The sequence below is a fragment of the Lathamus discolor genome, chromosome 8 (assembly GCF_037157495.1).
Source record: "Lathamus discolor isolate bLatDis1 chromosome 8, bLatDis1.hap1, whole genome shotgun sequence".
In the NCBI taxonomy this organism is placed as follows: domain Eukaryota; kingdom Metazoa; phylum Chordata; class Aves; order Psittaciformes; family Psittacidae; genus Lathamus; species Lathamus discolor.
This window is the reverse complement of record NC_088891.1, coordinates 6867464-6888513: the sequence shown is the minus strand read 5'-3', so window position 1 is coordinate 6888513 and position 21050 is coordinate 6867464. Positions and strand designations below refer to the sequence as shown.

Sequence of the window (21050 nt, the reverse complement as noted above, 5' to 3'; positions counted from 1 at the left end):
CAAAGAGCACAGCACGGTTTTCTAACTTCTCCAGCTTTCAGCTATTTGGTGAAGCTTAGGGACCTGTGGCCATTTTGTGAATGAATTACCTGGTTTCAGAGGTTGCAAACACCTCAGATGGTATCACTACCTTTGAAAATAGGGTCCTTAATTTATGTGGATGCTTAAATTCAGGGGTTTATGTTTTGCAGATTGAGAAAAAGTGATACTAAAATAGTCCTTTTATATATATATATTTATATTGTGCCTTTTTCCTTTACTGCAATTTGACATTGAAACCTGATTTATTTCCTTTATATAATAGCTAGCTTTCATTCTTGTGAGGTTTTTTTACACTTCAGTTCCGCCAGTTATTCCCAAAAGCTCGGTATTTATATTTATTCCACAGCAAGCATGTGACTTGTGTGACTGCATAATTATATCAAAATGAGTTTGGTTCCTTTTGTGGCAAAATGTTCTAAGTCTACGGATAGATCTGAATGCATAATAAACTCTGAGTATTGAGATTACAAGAAAAACTATCGACACAATCCTACAGATTAAGGTCAGGCACGAGATATTTCAGTCTCCCTCCTGTGAGGTTCGATTGCAAGATGTAGTCTGCTCCCCCTGACTTCTTAAAATGAGAAAGCTTGAAAAATTGACCAGATTCTGTCAAACTTGCTGCCAGAGGGGCTGGAGGTGTTGAAGAAATAGGAACTGTGAGGAAAGAAAGAAGCAGGGACCAGGAGGGTCAAAATCCCTGCTGGCTCACAGCTTGTAAGAGAGGAAAGCCACCGGAACTTGATTCACTACAGAATTAACTATGTAAGAAGGGGCAGCTCTCTCTCCTCTTTGTTTCTGTGATTGCAGCAGTGTTGCAAGGCTGCAGTTAAGACCAAGGCGCCATTGTACCAGGCCAGAGAATGTGTCCTTGCAAATAAAAGATGCAAGGTGAGGATAGGAGAAATATGCAGAGTGGAATGCAGGTCATGGGGAAGCACACTGGCCCTACAGAAATTCAGTTATAGGAGAGGTTTTCCCTCCCTGGAGGTAGATACATGATCAGACAACATGCCACACTTATGGAAGGTAGAATTGGAATTGCTTTCTGTGGGCCAGCCATTTACTGAAGACCACTGTTCTACATCTGCCAGGAGCTGAATGTTTTTTGTACGGGTGGCCATTCTTCTGCTTTAATTTGCTCTGAAATCTCCAGTTCTTTTTTCCACAAGCTATTGAAAACCATCTGATGGGAATACTTCCAGTGACTGGTTCTGACATGCAAATGGGGTGTATCCTGATGGAGAACAAACTACCCTGGTTTTTAATAGTTAACTCCTAATCAGCTTCATGCACTCCCTCTCAAAATAACCTGTCGATGGAACAATTTCACCCTGTTGCAGACATGACTAGTCACTCCTGTCCTTCGTGATCCTGTAACTAGGGCATTGCTGCTGCCTGACTGCATGTCCCAAGGGAGCCTGGTCGTGGTTGTGCAAACCTGATTGGGCTGAGAAAGAGGTGGAGAAATGCAGTTCTCTGCCCAGGATATATTTAGTGAATGCAGCTGTGGGAGGCAACAGGAACAAGAGAGCTCTTGTATTGCCAGAGCTCTGACAGCTCACATGCCTCAATAATCTGCTAGTTTCTTAGCAGTACATTTTCCCACCCCTCTACAGTGTTTTTAATTTGAATATGAAGTTATACTTTAATGTAGTCAGGATTCTTCCTGGAGCTTAAAAATGAGATGTCTTAATGGTGGCAGCCTTGCTATAGCTTTTCAAGGGGAACAGCATGCTCATGGTCACATGCATTGGACCTTCTCCATGGCGAGCAGGGAGATTTGACTTCATTTTTGTTTGTTAGGGAGGATAGTGGTGTAGGAATATGCCTTCCATGTACACTGTAGTGCTTGCTTGGACTGGAAGCAGCACTAGTATGGCCACTTCCAAGCAAATAAAATCTGCTTCTTGCTAGGACTGATGAGCTGGGGTGGAGAGCATGCCTTTGGTATGCTGGGTACTTCATTGTTCTCTCATCCCTGGGCATCCTCTGCTGGCATCCCTGGGAATTTGATCCAATATCTGCTGGTATGTCATGGAATAAAAGAAGAGCACAAAAATAGCTTTACCAACCAGCTGGGTCAAGTGGGAGCAGGTTACTGTTGCTCTGCCTTAGGACTCGGTTGTCTGTACTCTCTGGCTGTGTTCAGACTTGTGCCTGGAGAAAAAGATCAAGGCTGGGAATTCCTTGTGCATCTTCTTCCCTGGCTTGTTCAGCAGCATACAAGCCATCAGTTAGTCTGCTGCAGGCATTAAAAGTTTATGACAAACTAAAGGGCAAGAATATAAAAAGAACATTTTATATTTTTTTGTCTTGTTCTAATGCAGTTAAGGAATTAGAAAAACAAGTCTGGTGCAGGGAGGTCCAAAGCACATCTCTGTGTCTGGGCGCAGCCCAGGGATGATAGAGGCATAGACTTAAAGGGAGGCAGACTATGCCATTGCTTGCTTAGAGCTTGCCTCACCTTATGGTGTTTTTCCATCCTCAGCAGCATTGCTGGGAGATGCCAGAGTGACACAGACAGCTTTCCCCTGCCAGGGCAGTCCCTGACCTTTCCCACCCCATGGCAGGCAGCCTGGGGTTGCTGGTCCTGTGGCAGTGACTTGTAACTGACTGAGATGCATATCGGAAATGCAGTGCCTGTGGGTGGCTTTCATGGATCCACCACAGGCTGGCACAGCTCCTAGAAAACCATCCAGTTTTTATTAAGGTCTGGATAGAGCTGTCACACCTTTGCATGCTGTGACCTGAGGGAGTTTCAGTGGTCAGCTTGTGTATTAGTATTTAGTAATGAACATATCTGCACTGAGTCTGATGCCCTGGGTACCCATGCAGTCCTTTCTGTCCCTAATCTTGTGGCGTCTGTGCCTGTGAGATGTATAGAAATGATTTGTGTCAGGGACTTGGAAAGCCTTGTGACCACTGCACCAGGAAGGGAGATAGAATAGAATTTTGTGAAAGCTGAGCACTAAACAAATGAACATATAAGGCATGGAACAAGATGTATTTAAGGCTGCAGTTAAGCTTACAACAAACGGTGCTCTGTTAGTACGTTACCAAGAAATTGAAACAACCTGTTCTGAGAAGTTTCTTCACCACAAGAAGACCCAGCAGCAAGAAAAGAGCAATTAAAAAAGGCCACGTCGGTATCCAGATAAAGGAGGAAGAGAGATTGGCTGAGACCCAAGGCTGAAGAGTATAAGAAACTAAACCCCAAACCCCCGGTGTGCGGCTTGGGCGGAGCGGTGACTCCCCGGCACACCCAGCACTGCTTGCTTATTGCCTTCCGATACAAATTGTCATAATAATATATTTGGACCTAAGTATTGAATGAAAGAAGGTTTTTATAACAAATTGGTGACCCTGACGTGATCTCTGTGTGGCTGCCTGGGACTATAGCTCTTATGAGGGGCGCCCCACAATTTGTGGCTTGGGAGTGGTAGTCCTGGACAGTCTCGAGGGATCAATGAACAGAGAGGCAATAACCAAGGAACATGAGCTCCTGGAAAACTGCAGTATAAAATACCTGTAATTCTTGTGCACGAAGATCCGGATGAGAACATCGGACTGTAAGTATCGTTCAGTTGGGTGGAAGGGCCGGTGTGTGCATGATTGAGACGCAACGACATTGCACGGCGAGTGTGGACTTCTTCTAAGCGTGTTTCCAATCTCCCACGAGGGACTTGGCCGCTGAAGGAGGGAAGTGAAAGTAATCGAACAAAAGGAGACATACCCGGCCGGGATGGGTCAGAGGAAGAGTCGTGTCTCTAACTCAGAAAAGGGCCCACGAGGAGGTCCTAGAAATAAGACAGGGAGCGAGTTACAGGATGTACCCCCAGACAGTCCCTTGGGGTTAATGATTGAACACTGGGGCTCTTGGCCGGCCCAAGAAAGAAAAAGTAAAGAAAAGATGGTCCACTACTGTATGGAAGTATGAATTAAAGAGAAAATTCGACCTGATCACTTATATTGGCCTATTTTCGGATCTGTTGACAACTGGATTTGTCAGGCTTTAAATTTGTATGTAAATGGCAAAGAACCTTTTAATCAAGAGGAAAGTGATTATGCAGCATTATGGAAAGGATCATCAGTAACCGTTTCTTTATTTTCCTTAAGGGAAAAGAAAGAGGAAGAAAGATCATCAGAGCTTTTAGATAATTTACCTCCTCCGTACCAAGGACAAAGACCGGAGGATAATATATATCCACCATTCATTCCAGAATCTACCCCCACAGCTCCATCATCCTCTCCCCCTTCTAGTCGAACAAGAAGTAAGACTAGAAGTCAAAGAGAGGAAAAATTCCAAGATAATACAGAAGAAGGGGGGAAACTTTATTTCCCCTCCGAGAAGTTCCTATGGGGGGGAATCTAGGAGGAATTGGATTTGTGGCAGTGCCTTTAAATACCAGCGATGTGAGATCATTTAAGAAAGAAATGGGCCGGTTGTTAGATGATCCCCTGGGGATCTTCAGAACGGTTAGACCAATTCTTAGGTCCTAACAGTTATACTTGGGAAGAGATGCAGTCAATATTGGGAATACTGTTTACAGCAGAGGAGAGGGCCATGATTAGACAAGCTGGAATGCGAAATTGGGAAAGACGGCATCAACAGGGTCCTCCTGGAGAACAAAAATGGCCTAATCAGAATCCAAATTGGAATAACCAGAACAGGCAGGATAGACAAAATATGGCAGATTTGAGAGAAATCATTGTACAAGGAATAAGGGAATCAGTCCCAAGGGGACAAAATATTAACAGAGCTTTTAGTGAACATCAAGAAAGAGATGAATCTCCCACAGATTGGTTAGAGAGATTAAGGAAAACTTTGCAAATGTATTTGGGAGTAGACCCAGCCTCCCCGGTGGGAGAGGCGCTTTTGAAAACCCAGTTTGTAGCTAGATCCTGGGGAGATATTAGGATAAAGTTGGAAAAATTAGACTATTGGCAAGATAGGGGATTACAGGAGTTACTAAGAGAAGCCCAAAAAAGTATACGTCCGGAGAGACGAAGAAAAACAAAAAGCTAAGGAGAAAATATTCGTAGCAGCCATAAGAGAAACCCAAAAAGGGAACAATTTTAGATTGCTACCCAGGACTTCTGGGCAGGGGAATAAAGAAAGAAGACAGAGAGAACTAAGGGAAAAGATAAAAACACAATCTGAAGAGGGTCCTGAGTGCTATTATTGTGGGAAAAAGGGACACCTTAAGAGAAGGTGTAGGAAACGTAGGAAACGAATATAAGATGAAAAGATGTTTAGAGAGAGGAATAGGGATGTCAGGGGATGTATATCCTGGGGACAAAGACAGCATCAAAGCCCTTGATAAAATTAAAAATAGGTCCCCAGGGAGAAGAAATAACATTTTTAGTTGATGCCGGAGCTGAAAGATCTACAGTCCGGTACATACACTCTGGGTGTCAAATAAGTAAAGATACAACTTTAGTGGTAGGAGCAAAAGGAGAACCATTTAGAGTTCCTGTTATTAAAAATGTAGAAATTTAATCTGACAGAAAAATTTGTGTAGGAGATCTTCTGCTGGTGGAAGAAGCGGAAAATAATTTATTAGGACAAGACTTGATTATAATGTTAGGAGTAAACTTAGTGATAAAAGAAGGAGTGATTACTGTCAACTTACTTATAGCAATTAACTGAGAAGGACGAACAGCAGGTTGACCCAGAAGTTTGGCACAATAAAGGAGAAATAGGAAAATTAGATATTGAACCAATGGAAACAGAAATAATGAATCCCAGGGAACCCATTAGAGTTAGACAGTATCCAATTTCTTTAGAAGGAAGAAAGTGATTAAAACCAATAATTGAAGATCTGCTACACAAAGGGACTTTGGAACCTTGTATGTCACCACGTAACACTCCGATCTTGCTGATTAGGAAATCAGACGGGAACTATAGGTTAGTCCAAGACTTAAGAGCAGTTAATCAGAGGACTGTTACCCCGTTTCCAGTGGTGGCAAATCTGTACACTATGTTGAATCAAGTGTCATTGGAACATACGTGGTACAGTGTAATTGATCTAAAAGACGCCTTTTGGGCCTGTCCTCTAGCAGAAAAGAGCTGGGGTTATTTTTGCTTTTGAATGGGAGGACCCAGAGACAGGTAGAAAGCAACAACTAAGATGGACAGTGTTACCTCAGGGTTTTACTGAATCACCAAACTTGTTTGGACAGGCTCTTGAAAAATTGTTAACATCTTTCCAACCCGTAGGTAATGTTAAATTTCTACAATATGTAGATGATTTATTGATAGTGGGAAAACCAGAAGAGGAGGTCAGAAAAAATAACATAGCCCTGTTAAATTTTCTTGGGAAAAAAGGACTGAAAGTTTCAAAATCCAAATTGCAATTTACAGAACCTGAGGTGAAATATTTGGGACATTGGATTAGTAAAGGGAAGAAGAAATCGGATCCAGATTGAGTGGCAGGGATTATAGCCTTACCTGCCCCAAGAATGAAGAGGGAGGTTCGACAGCTACTTGGGTTATTAGGTTATTGTCGGCAATGGATAGAAGGGTTCAGTGAGAAAGGAAAGTTTTTATATGAGAAACTCACGTTAAATGTGATAAAATGGTCCCCAGAGGATGAAGAAAGATTCCAACATATTAAAGGCACATGAATGAGGGCTCCGGTGCTGAGCCTTCCGGATTTAAATAAACCATTCCAATTATTTGTAGATACTGGTAATCATACTGCATATGGAGTATTGACTCAAGATTGGGCAGGAAGTAAAAAACCCATGGGATACTTTTCAAAATTATTAGATCCAGTAAGCAGAGGGTGGCCAATGTGCTTACAAGCAGTAGTAGCAGTAGCCTTATTAGTAGAAGAAGCTAGAAAAGTAACTTTTGGAGGATCTCTAGCAGTCTATACTCCACATGATATTCGGGGAATCCTCCAACAAAAAGCGGATAAATGGCTCACTGACAATAGGTTATTGAAATATGAAGCTATATTAATCCATTCTTCTAATTTAGAATTAAGATCTACAGTAGCTCAAAACTCAGCACAATTTTTATTTGGGGAATCAGAGGAAATCCCTACTCACAACTGTATAGAAATGGTAGAACTACAGCCAAAAATTAGACCAGATTTGGAGGAAGAAGAATTAGAAGAAGGAGAAAAGTTGTTTGTGGATGGATCTTCATGGGTAATTGAGGGGAAAACGAAAATCAGGATATGCGATTGTAGATGGAAGAAACTGGGAAGTAATAGAATCAGGACCATTGAGTGCTAGTTGGTCAGCGCAAGTGTGTGAGCTATGTGCCCTGTTGAGAGCCTTAAAAAGATTACGGAATAAAAAGGGAACCATATTTACAGACTCAAAATACGCTCCTGGTATAGTCCACACATTTTGAAGAATATGGGAAGAGAGAGGCTTGATAAATACCCAAGGAAAGGGACTAGTACATGAGGAATTGATAAGACAAATATTCCAAGCTATAAGAGAACCTGAGGCTATAGCTATCACTCATGTTAAAGGACATCAGAAGGGGCTCCAGTTTAGAACTAGAGGGAACAATTTAGCAGATGAGGAAGCAAAATGAGCGGCTCTTTTAGTTTTAGCAACCAATGAATATTTAGAGAAAAAGGGAGAACAGAAGAATGAACCAAAAATCTATTCTCAAAATGAAATAAAGGAATATGAAAAATTAGGAGCCAAATTAGAAGATCATAAATGGATATTACCAGATGGTAGAGAAATGCTACCTAAAAGTTATGCAAGAAGAATAATACATAGATTACATCAACAGACACGCTGGGGAAAAGGGCACTTACCAATCAATTTTTTAAATTCTATGGGTGTATAGGAATTTTTGAGATAGCCAAGCAGGAAATGCAGGGATGTCTTACTTGCCAAAAGGTTAATAAGAAACAAATGAGACACGCTCCACAAGGAGAAAGACCCTTAGCCCATAGGCCTTTTGAAAGAGTACAAGTCGATTTTACCGAATTGCCAAAGGTAGGGTGGTATAAATACCTTTCAGTGATGGTAGACCAACTAACACATTGGGTAGAGGCCATACCTACAGCTAGGGCCACTGCCCAAGTGGTGGTCAAACAACTGCTTGAGAATATCATTCCTAGGTACGGAATGGTTAGAGTAATAGATTCTGATCAGGGGTCCCATTTTACCTCAAAAATTCTTAAAAGTGTCATAATGGCTTTGGGGATCCAATGGGATTATCATACCCCTTGGCATCCCCACAGTTCTGGAGGAGTAGAAAGAACGAATCAAACCTTAAAACATCAATTATCAAAATTAATGGTTGAAACCAAAATGTCATGGGTAAAATGTCTCCCATTAGCGTTATTAAATACTAGAACAATGCCAAATTTGATGACTGGAATTTCACCCTTTGAAATGCTATATGGGATGCCTTACACTCAGGGATTGCCAGTTGGCTACCCCAAAATTGAAGATGCCACTATTCACCATCATATTGTTAACCTGAATAAGAACATGCAAGAACTCAGAGCCAAAGGGATGCTAGTTCAAAGCACCCCTCTGGAATTCTCAATACATAAGATTCAACCTGGGGATAGAGTATTAATAAAGACCTGGAAAGAAGATAGTCTGTCCCCTCATTGGGAAGGACCATTTCTTTTAACTACAGAAATGGCTATCCGCGCAGCAGAAAAGGGATGGACTCACACCTCTCGAGTAAAAGGACCGCTCCCAACAAGTGAACCAAATGACTGGAAGGTAACTTCTTTAACGGGTAAATTACAATTAAGACTCACATGTAAGGCAGATGCCTGAAGAAATTAAGTGTATAGAAACAGGTTATAATTGCTATCCCTTTGTGTGTATTGAATGTAATTACTGTGAAGAGAGGTGATACTATCATTGTTACAGTGGATACCTTCCAGAGGGATTGTGCCCTCTGTGTATGAGACAGGAACAAATTTTGACTGATATCCTGCTTAAATTTGCAGTAAGAGTAAATAAAATAGAAAGAGATTCTAAAGATCGGTGGGAAATATTTGTAAAAGGGATACAAGGAAGTTTAGATAGCCTGGCTACCATCAGGAAAGTTTAGTGTCATAAGCGAAATCGAGTCCCTTGTAATATTAAGGCAGTTAAAGCAAAAAACTGGGAGAAGTTTAAAAGATGACATGAGAAATGGCAAAGTACATACGGAGCTCCTGAAGGTTACCCCTGCTGCCAAGAAGATGAGATACCTCGCTGCCAGAGGCAACCCGGTAGGTGAAGGAGGCAGAGGAGTGAAAAGAATGTGGAGCCTTTTGAGAATGATCACTTTGTTGATCCTTCCACAATATGGGATTGCCGACTCATGTTTGAAATGTTACCAAAATGTTAAATATGGTCAGACGATGACTCAATCGTTTTCATATCACACTTATACAAATGCTGGATGCTATAGCCAAACGAATTTGGAGACATGCAAGTTCATGGGGAAAGACTATTGGGTAGCAAAAAATTTAGGAGCACAAACAGGAAGAGTTATAACCGGAATAGGTAGCTGTCCCCGTGGAGAAAACCATATATGTTTTACTAAAACAGGAAAGTGGGAATGTTAAGATGGAGGAGGTGTGCAAGATAAATTTAAGGAAGAATTAGTGAAGAATGTTACTAAGAGACTAAATGAAGTAGGTAAACCCTCTCCCAAGAAAATGTCTGTTAACCCCTTATATGAAAAGATTAAAAGTAGACTTAGTGAATAAGATCTGCCCACTCTAGGAAAGAATTTATATGTAGACCTAATGCAAAGAATAGTAGACAAATGTTTCCAACTGCTGGATTTGTGGGGGATCCCAAATGACAGAACAGTGGCCCTGGAGAGGTGAGGGAGTAGAACCTTGACAATTAATTATATGGAATAAAACACATAAATCTATGGAACTGAGACCTGAAGGATGGGTATTAACCAACTTAGTTCTGGGACAAATATGTGTATCAAGGGAAGGAATCAATTTTATGCATTATGTGGGACATACCCCTGTAAAATGGTGTTAGCCACCAACTCTACAGAAATGAGTAACATAAGTAGTGTATAGTGGCCAGCACCACCAGAGGGATATTATGTAAGAGCAATGAGACAATATGTTGGAAAAATGCAACTAATGTTAACCCATTTTTGGAAATAGAAAATTTGAGATCTTTTTGGGATGAGCCTGGAGAAATAGATATAAAATGGAAAGCACCTGATGGCCTATTTTGGATATGTGGGAAAAGGTCTTATAATAAGTTACCAAATAAAGGGAGAGGAACCTGTACAATTGGCATAATATGGCCAGCATTTTTCCTATTACCAAAGTGAAAGGGTAGCCAGTTGGGAAAGCCACTATATGAAACCCTGGGAAGAGTAAAAAGAATGATAAGAATAAGAGGTGACCAAACATGGAAAAAGGATGAATGGGCACCTCAACGGATAATAGAATATTATGATCCAGGTACTTGGGCTCAAGATGGAAGTTGGAGTTATAGAGCCCCTGTATATATGTTGAATTGAATAATCAGATTGCAGGCTGTAGTAGTAGTTACAAATCACACTGCACAGGCGTTGGAACTAATAGCTAAACAGTTATCACAAACACAAAGTGGAGTTTACCAGAATCGATTAGCTTTAGATTATTTGTCAGAGGAGGAAGGAGGAGTATGTGGAAAATGTAATACTTTGGAATGTTGTCTGGAAATAGATCATAATGGACAAGCAATAACAAAAATAGCAGAAGAAATAAAGAGAATTGTCCATGTACCAGTACAAAGATGGAACTCAATTTTAGATGATAATTGGTGGAATAATCTATTTGGAGGTGCTTGGTGGAAAAAGACTGGATTTGTTATTGCATGCTCATTATTGGGATTGTTATTTTTACTTTGTATGATTCCATGCTTTATAAGGTTGATTCATTTAATTGCACAAGGAATGCAAATATCGGCCATACCGCTAGATCCTGAAATGGCCACTAAAGGAAAAACCCATGCGTTAATGGTATTAAAAGCTAATATTGCCCCAGTGCTATCAGCAGCCAGAGAGGCAGTCATTCGGTTTGAATCCAAAACACGAATCAATAAGTTACTAAAAAACAAGGGGAGGGATTGTGAGATGTATAGAAATGATTCGTGTCAGTGACTTGGAAAACCTTGTGACCATTGCACCAGGAAGGGAGATAGAATAGAATTTTGTGAAAGCTGAGCACTAAACAAATGAACATATAAGGCATGGAACAAGATGTATTTAAGGCTGCAGTTAAGCTTACAACAAACGGTGCTCTGTTAGTACGTTACCAAGAAATTGAAACAACCTGTTCTGAGAAGTTTCTTCACCACAAGAAGACCCAGCAGCAAGAAAAGAGCAATTAAAAAAGGCCACGTCGGTATCCAGATAAAGGAGGAAGAGAGATTAGCTGAGACCCAAGGCTGAAGAGTATAAGAAACTAAACCCCAAACCCCCGGTGTGCGGCTTGGGCAGAGCGGTGACTCCCCGGCACACCCAGCACTGCTTGCTTATTGCCTTCCGATACAAATTGTCATAATAATATATTTGGACCTAAGTATTGAATGAAAGAAGGTTTTTATAACATGCCTGAGACTGGGTTTATTTTCAGCAGTTAAACGGTTAACTTCAGGACTAATTGGCTCTGAGAGCTCCAGTCCTTTGCAACAGATTATTGGCATGCTGGTAACTGCAGCTCCCTTCCTTCCCATCCCCCATCATTATAAAAACATGTACTGTAGTGAGAAACCAAATACCACATGGCGCCCTACACGGAGCCCATCAGTGCTAGAGCTCCGTGTTTAGCACAATAAGTCCCTTTATATTTGGGAAGCGGAGGGAGAAAATTCTGGAAACACAAGATCGTGGCGATACTGGCTGAATCAGCACGTTTATTTGCACTGGTCAGGAGTCCAGAGCCCACCCTGCACAAACTCACTCGGTGTGGGGAAGAGTCCCGGGTGCTTTCCAGAAGCAGAAGGGAGATGGAAAAAGCTGGTCTGTGCACAAGGAGGGCTCTATGCTCCCCATTGCTTCTCTGCCTGGTTATAGCTTTATGGAGGGCTCTTTTAAGTCCCGGAGGGGCTGAATGTAAAGAGAGAAAAATGAAAGCTTAAAAAAGAGGAGAAAAAGTTGCAGTTCTGGTTCCCTGCGGGGACGTGTGTGTTTTTAGGCAGCTGTCTGCAGGGGCAGTCGCCATTTCGTGAAGCAGCATTAATGCAGCAGGAGGAGACATGTTGTGTTGATGGGAGTTTGTATTGTAAGGTTTTTCTTCATGGCTTTTAATCAAGAGGCTTATTCATTCCACCTTCGCCCTCTTTCAGTCCAAAAGCTTTCATTTTTTAAACTTAAGCTGCAAAGGTAGTAACAAGAAGTAAGAAAAACAAGGGGAAAGGGAGAAGTTTCCCTGAGGAGATCACAGCGTGCAGGCAAAATTAGGGCTCTCTCCAGGAGACTTAACAAATTTTAGAGGTGCAGTGTGGTTCCAGAAATGCCCCCAAGCCTCTAGCAAGGATAACCAGGATGATGGCACGGCTGCGCACCCAGCATCACAGAGGCAGAGCTGTGAGGGAAAACATAGTACATCAGGTATCTTAAATACAGGATTTGTTTCTGGCATGGAAAGATGTCTGACTGATCTACGCACACATGATACTGGCCTTTTTTAACTTGCACAGGCTGACTTGATTTCTAGGTATTGAGATACTAATTTTGATCTAAAATCTCAGACTGTCGCTAGTGCTGCAGAGCTGCCTATTTGATCAAAAGCGAAAATACTGATGATGGCAGGAGAGAAGTCGGACTGAATCCCCTTCAGTGCCACATTTAGGGCAAGCAACAGCATTTTTGTTAAAGGTCTCTGATGTTGGAATTTACTTTTTCCGCTCCAGGACCTTTCACTTCAAAATCCATTATAAGGCTCATTTATTTAATAAGTCGCTGGGAGCTGGGAGAGGGAGCATTAATGCTGGTTTCGGGAATACAAGCGATATTGTTGCATTTGATTTCGGTTTCATGTCATCATTTTCTGGTTTCAGAGTCAGGAAAAGCTGCTCATTTATTTTTCATGTAGCTGTATTTTTATCCTGGCTTCTTAAGGAGGCAGGGCTTACGAAGTCATGCTGTTAGAGGCCTTGAGCTTTTGATCTGATGTTCAGTTTCTGCGAATTTGAGTTCTAGAGCTTCTGCACTTTGGGGGAGTCTGCAGATTGTGAAGGCAAATTAGTGCTTCCACTAAACGAAGAACTCCAAAATGAGTGCAATGGCTCTCTTTTTTGCTTTCCTTGCTGATGAAGCCATCAGCATCTACCTGGCAGTTGATGGGTCAGTAATGCATAGCTCAGAAATATTGCAGCCTCTGACTGAATAGGGTGTGGGAACAGGGATGCTGTGGCAATGCACTGCTAGTTGGGTATGTGACTGCTGAGTATCAGCAAAGTTATTTCAGCTGACTTGATGACTTCTAACCATGACATTCAAATCCAAACTAGGACTGCAAGGAGTATTAGTCATGTTTAAAGCCAAGAGTAAGTCACATTCTTCCATGTTGGCTGCATTTGAATGTTGCAAGGCCTTTGATTTCCTCTCTCTGGGTGTCTCCTTTTCAAGCTTGTTGCCTGCAATGATTTCTCTGAGGCAGTGATTACTTTCTTACAGACAAACAATGTAAAGAAACATTTTTTGCCACCTCAAGATCCTTATTTTCTTGAGTGCATTAAATCAAATATAACTTGAAGGCAGTGGGCACTCAAGACCAGCAATAAATAGTACAGAGATCTCATACAGAGTGCATGTACATCTTTGATTAGATCATGTAAGACTGTACATTATAACAGAAAGCATAAAGTAGCTGTCATATATAAAAATTACTTTTCCATCATATACTAATGTGCCTTTCTGAACCTCTTAATTAGGTTATATTTTCTCTTTAATTCAATTTTATTAATATCACTTGAATAAGACTTCAACTTCAGCTTTGGTTCCAATTTTCATTAACTTTAGAGACTGTGTGTGTGTATATGTATATAAAGAAAGATAATCCTTTATTAATCTTTTGACTAGAACAGGTTTCATTCATACAGCAAAAGTAGTGTCCCTGACTGTTCATTATCTGCACCTGATATGCCAGCCAGGAGCACAATACCTTAATAATTGGAGTTTAAGTAAAAAAAAAAAAAAAGAGGTAGTTATTAAAGCCCTAGCTTTTTCATTTTTGTTCATGGTGGAATTCTAAATTATTCAAGCATTTGACTTTATCTCCTACCCATACAAACCTGTTTTCCCCATATGTTTTCTTTTCTTCAAATATTGTATGGTCTCCTTTATCTTACACACTAGTTCAGAGTGTTCAGTTGATACCATTAATGTGTGCGGCTTGTTACAAGAAAATTGTAGATAGTTTCTCAATTAAATGCATTTTATTTTGACCTGTGTTCTTCTACTCAAGTCTAACATTTGGTCTCTTGAGAGTCAATATTCTGTTTATGGAAAGGTTTTAAGGGTACACTGAAGGAGATGAGTAAGAGGTGAAGTACCTAGCACTGTCTGATTTATATTATTCCTTTTGCAATTACACCTTCATATGCAAAACTACGTATGTGTTCTTCCTCTTGAAATTCAGACCTCTGCTTTATGTCCTCTTTCCCTTCTGTGGACTGGGTTAGTTCATTTCAGTTGCATTTTCCAAGTACTGACATACATGTTAATTCCTAAATTCACTTCATATGCTTCCAGATCCTTAGGATAACATTCAGTTTAGACACACTAAGAAAAAACTGGAGTGATTCCACTGACCTGAATGTAATTACTCAGTGGTGAATTAAAGGCACAGGCATGTAATTTAAGACCCATGTGCTTGGAGTAATAGGAAGACATGAGGCTTTTGCCATTAAATGTTTCTAGACCTCAAAACAATTTGTAGAGAGAGGTAGCAGCTTGTTAAATCCACTATTAAATCTTGAAGACTCTAAGTCACATTTTGGGCATGCAGAACCTTGTTCGGGTCTTCCACTGGGCGAAACTGCAGTAAAGTTGCAGTGTGATGTTTTTCAGACAGTGATCATCAAGTGCTGTGGATGCCTTGCCCAAGACATCCTGCTGCATTAATTGTGTCATTGACCTCATTTTGTGACAGGACCATACCAGCAGTAGTTTTCCTTGGGCTGCTGATGTTTTCTCACCACCTGCCTTCTAATACTAATCTTTGACTACTAAAAAAACAAACAAACCCCAAACACTGTGAATGATTTCAAGCTGAGACAAGATTATCACCTTTAATGGCTTGGTCAGGGAGAAACTATTGGTTTCAACATGCAAATCAGTTGCCTGCAATAGTTAAAGCTTCCAATTCTAGAGTTTAGATGAATGACATGCCTGACATGCACAAAACTGCTCTATTCCCTAGGCTGATGAGCTCTCCTAGCTGGGTAAAGCTCTGGCAGGAGCCAGTTTATAGTGAATTGACTCTAGGAAGAAAATATAAAAGCTCATGGAAAACATCGGTCTGACACAAGCTATTTCTGTTTGGGTGACATTCTAATCCAAGTGTGTCCCTGATACGGTATCACTACATCACACTGATTGGACCTCACATCTAACAAGTATTGACAAATACGAAGGAGTTTGTTTCTAGCTACAAACAGAAGCGGTCTTCTCTATTTTTATATAGAGCACTGCACTTTACAACAGGGTGGTTCAGTGCTTTGTCAGATTGTCTATAAAATAATAAAAATATATACTTGTAAGGTTTCAGAAAAAAACCCCCACATTTTCTTTTCACTGCATGGGGCAATTTGCTGAATAATGCATCATTTTGTCAACTATTATATAGCAATCAATAAAATGCCCTATGGTGCTACCTGCACACAAGAGACAAGAATGAAAATCGTTATGGAAACAGGCTTGAGACTTGCTAGAAATTAAAATCCCCATTCTATATTTGCAGCTTTGGAGGCCTGGGTTGTTTTTCTTTTCGTTCTAGAGTAGCTATAATTTATCTTGTTCAATTTGAGGAAAATTCATCATGTTTGCAAGGCTTGTATGACGCTCTTTGCCTCCAAACCTCTGAGGAGATTTACCAAGAAGGTATACTACTTGTTATGCTCCTCATCTAAACTTTCCAAAGTCTTCACCAGAACTCAAATGGATAGTTAGTAGAAAATGAACACTCAGAGCTTATAGTGTTTTGGCGGTGTTTTGGATTTTGTTTGTCCTTGATTTTGAGGTGTAAACGCATTTGTTTCCCTTTTTCTGACTGTATTAATTGAGCAATCAAGCTTTACTGGCTCATGTTTGCAGTGAATAAATTTCAAGGATGGACAGAGGAATGCCTTTGGAAAGTGAACTTTGAATCTGCACAAGGAAATAATCATGCCAGAATTCCAAAATATCCATGTTAATACAAAAACCCACAATGAAATTGTTATGCATTTCATAGTCTAAAATGTAGTGTGGGTTCTGTGTTGTTTTTTATTTTTTTTTTCACAGCTCTAATTAAAATGCAAATATTCTGAAGATTTTGCTTAAAAGTTATAATGTTTTCTTCTGACTCTTTACATAACAATTATGTGATATATTAGGGAAGGGGAGAACAGTATCTTTGTTTTGAAACATAAGATTTATCTTGCCAATGCTTTTTCTTTTACAGACTCTTGATAGAATGATGACCATCTCCCAGCTCAGCAGGATGCTACTACGACCATATTTACAGACAGAATGGTAAGATAAAGCACATTGTTTGCAGTTTCTACCTTTTAAACATATTTAAACCCCAACCAGTATGTCTAATCCTTTAAGTTTCCAGTCCTGCAAGTTTCCAAGCAACAAACTTAATCAGTACAGAGAAGTTAAAGCAGAACCTGCTTTTGCATGCTGTGTCTGCAAGTATTAAAAGTTCCTGGGAAGGTGCACATTAGTTTCTTAGCTGTTTTCAAAGGTGATTTCAGTAACAAGCAAAGTTGCATCATTCTTTTCCATGTGAGGAGACGTGTGATACCTTGTGAGCACTTGTATAAATCCCAGTGTCTAGGCAGGTACAGGCAAAATGGTCAAGTGGTTTGTTGTTTTTTTTTAGTGTCCCAGTTTTCTGATAAAAGTTTACGAAGCTTTGCCATTCTCTAAGTTTGAAGCAGTCTAGAGTTGGTTTTTTTTAACTGTTGTAAGAGTTAATCAAAGTAAGGGCTACTGTATCTTTGCCACTTTTCCTATACTTCCAAGACTGCCATTTAAGGCAATCACTGTATGTTAGATATTGACCAAATACAGTGTGACTGACATGGTTACTATTTCTTGCAGTTAAGATGGCAGCAAGGAATAATTTGAAGATGTTCTGTAATAATAACAAAGAATGTCAAGTTTTAAACCTCCTTAAGAAAAATGGACTTGATTTCTCAGGAAAAATATATGTCTGTAGTCAAGTTAATAAGTACAATAATCCTCCCACTAGTCTATCTCAATAGTTAGTGGTCTTTTATTTCCCTTATTGTAAACAGGAACTCATGCAAAACTGAAGTAGCGAGGTGAATAAGTTGTTCAGGAGATCTGAAATGTAAGATCAGGCCACAAGATCACGTGTACAGAAACAGAACTGATTCTTCGATGCATTGTGGACAGCAAGTTAAAAATTCGTTGAGGAAAGACTGTTCAACCCCACAAGAGACATTGGTTCCATTTCTCACTTCCATTACGTTTCTCTACTGTCTTACTATAACTTATTTTTCTTTGAGAACAGGAATAAAGAGAGCTGAATCTTGGTTAAAGTTGCTTCATTTTGAATAAGCCAGAAAAGCACTGGAGTTTGGCTTAGCAGACTGAAAGATGTTTTTTCTTTACCATATGCTAATGACACTGATAAAAATTTGTTTCTAATTATTTATGGTCATAAATAATTAGGTTTTGCTGCTTACAAGGTTCATCACTCTAAACATGAGCACCATATTAGTGCTAGCAAAACCACCATATTAACATCATCTTAGTTTTCAGCGTTAAATCCCAGAAATAAAAAAGGGCATATGTAAAAGTTCTGTCTCTGTGTGTAGATAGATGTGTTTGCAGTTATTCAGCACAGGCTGGAACAAAAGTCTGGATTTGAATTCCAGTTCCAGACCCCTAGGAGAACAAATAGCACAGGCTGACTGCTAGAATGCTGCCCCAAAATCCCAGGTTTTCAGAAGTGTGATAGAAGGTAATTTGAATCTGACTGTACAATTACTGTGATTTAAATAAGGAGTTACTAAGGAAGGAAACAGAAGAGGGGGTTGGAAAGCAGATTGTTTGGTTTAGCAACATATTACAGGTTACATATATAGTTAGAAAACAGAGCTATATTTCATTCGGGACAAAGCGACAATTTCTGTGAACACCCAGTTTGCAGGAAGTTAAATGCCTACCACAAAACAGCTTGCTGCGCTCAAAGGGCATTTGATATCCTGTTTGCATATTCTCTATCAAAAGAATCCAAACTATTATGTTTGGCTGGGGGCCTAGAAAATTGTTGCTGATTTCTCTTCCAAAGCAATAGAGTTTTGCTTGAAGAAAACTTTGGTGACATCGCGCACATCTCTCAATCTTGTTTAGATTCCCATTTTCCACTTCAAAAGGCAATATTTAACCATTATGTCAAATATCGGTGTCAGGTCTCTGGCCTTTCTGTTTTCTTTGTGCCTCCAAAGCACTGTATGCTACATTTGCACTTCATGTATTGGAAAGAAGGATTCTCCACCAGTCTTTTGGTATCCTCTGGTACAAAGGGCATGTTGGGGCAGGCAGGGAAAGGCCACTGCCCTGTGACATTACCATTTGCTTTTGCATGTTGTCCTAAGGGGTGACAACAGTCTTCATGGGAGCTGGGGGAAGGAAAAAAGGTTGTATAAGAAAATAGTTTGGGTGAGCACCAGAAGGCGAGGTTGTGTGGAATTCTAGCCACAGATGCAGTCTCAGAAAATAGTTCCCAAATTAGTAATGGAAACATTAAGTTGTCTCATTATTATCAGACACATGGATCATAAAATATGGTTGAAGTATTTGGTGTAATGATACACAGTGCAAAAAAGCACGTCTTCTAAAGTAGAAGAAATAAACTGAGTGGAGGAATTTGCAGTTGGGTAGAAATGCTGAATTTAGAAGGGGAAAAATATGGGGTAACCACAGAGGCAGTAAGAATGAGAATGTTGTGTTTATACAGAGCTGACCATGGAAGATAAAAATGTGAAAAAGGAGGCTAGCACTGTTGGTTAGGAGAGAAGAATGCAAACTGACTGTTACTGGTACATGAACAGCAGAGCTGTCTGAGTGCCATGGCTCTGAGAGAGTGACCGTACTGTATGTTCACACACATACAATTCGCATGAGGCCAAGAAACAGAAGAGGTACTGGGTACTTGTGTAAGGTTTTCTGTAGCTGCTATAGGCCTTGGTGGCCAGGAAGCAAAGAGCAGCAGTGAATATATTTAATCTGGATATTAAACTTCCAGGAGGTTTTTTTTTTTGTTACATGCAGCAGCAATACAGCAAGTGACTTTCAGAAGCATTTCTGTAAATGTACATGAATATTTTTTTTAAGAGGAATGGTCTATTGTACTAGTCAGGCAGGCTGGTATAGTTAGAGAAAATCAGATAGTAGTTGGAGCATAGAATTTACGTCTTGTTCAGTTACAATCTTAGAATTATGGAATCATAGGATAGATGGGGTTGGAAAGGACCTCAAGATCATCTACTTCCAGCCCCCCTGCCATGGGCAGGGACACCTCATGCTAAACCATGCCACCCAAGGCTCTGTCCAACCTGGCCTTGAACACGACCAGGGATGGAGCACTCACAACTTCCCTGGGCAGCCCATTCCAGTGCCTCACCACCCTTATAGTAAAGAATTTCTTCCTTATATCCAATCTAAACTTCCCCTGTTTTAAGTTTTAACCCGTTACCCCTTGTCCTGTCACTACAGTCCCTGGCGAAGAGTCCCTCCCCAGCATCCCTATAGGCCCCCTTCAGGTACTAGAAGGCTGCTATGAGGTCTCCACGCAGCCTTCTCTTCTCCAGGCTGAACAGCCCCAACTTCCTCAGCCTGTCTTCATACGGGAGGTGCTCCAGTCCCCTGATCATCCTCGTGGCCCTCCTCTGGACTTGTTCCAGCAGTTCCATGTCCTTTTTATGTTATGTTTATTCTCCGAATCAGAGGACACCAGAACTGCACACAATACTTCAAGTGAGGTCTCACAAGAGCAGAGTAGAGGGGCAGGATCACCTCCTTCGACCTGCTGGTCACACTCCTTTTGATGCAGCCCAGGATATGGTTGGCTTTCTGGGCTGTGAGTGCACACTGAAGCCAGCTCATGTTAAGTTTCTCATCGATCAACACCCCCAAGTCCTTCTCAGCAGGGCTGCTCTGAATCTCTTCTTAAACTCTTCAGGCTGGAATCACAGTACTCTGTAAGAGTGCAACCATGCCTTGAATGCCTGATCTCTTTTCTGCCCTTCAAGTGGCTATTACATGTGATGACACTTTATGTATTTATTTTTTGTTCTAGAAAGGTATTTGTATTCTGGGAAGAGACGGTGGAAAGGCTGGCAATTGTACACTGAACCTCTAATCTTCGTCCTTGCTGTGAAGTCATCCCTTGCAGTGTTGGCTGAAAATGCCAACATAAGTAGAAGTGCTTTTGCTGTGCCCTACTTTTATCTAGTTCCTTATCCTTGATTGCCTTTCCCCTTTCCTCACTGTTGGTGGTTTTCCAAGGGGGATAGCATTTCAGTTCTGTCCATGCAAACACCTTTACATAGAGTTATGCTTGAGTAGTTACACTGTGACAGCAGAGTAATTCTGAATGGGAATCAAGTTGCAAAACAGGCTTCCCACTATCCATGGTCTCCATAGACCAGAACTTCAGTAATTCTTCTTGTGTGTGTGGGGGGGGGAAAGGCCTTTTGCTCTTTTCCAGTGAGGAGCCGTATTTGCTGTTGATTCTTTGGCTGGGGACTCTAGTGCTGTGGTACCTTTATGCAGGGCACCACCATCCCTACAGAGAAAAGCTTTGCTT

General features: G+C 40.7%; 1 protein-coding gene across 15 annotated transcripts in view; it reads left to right on the top strand.

Annotated features, from left to right (window-relative positions):
* Positions 1-21050, top strand: part of CHD2 (chromodomain helicase DNA binding protein 2) — a 96188-nt gene that overhangs the window by 3657 nt on the left and 71481 nt on the right. For 8 of the 15 annotated variants that reach the window (XM_065687960.1, XM_065687958.1, XM_065687957.1 and 5 more), the window contains one exon: positions 16665-16735. The gene's annotated coding sequence lies outside the window, so the exon portion shown is untranslated. The other 7 variants (XM_065687948.1, XM_065687950.1, XM_065687951.1 and 4 more) reach the window with 7 other exon arrangements.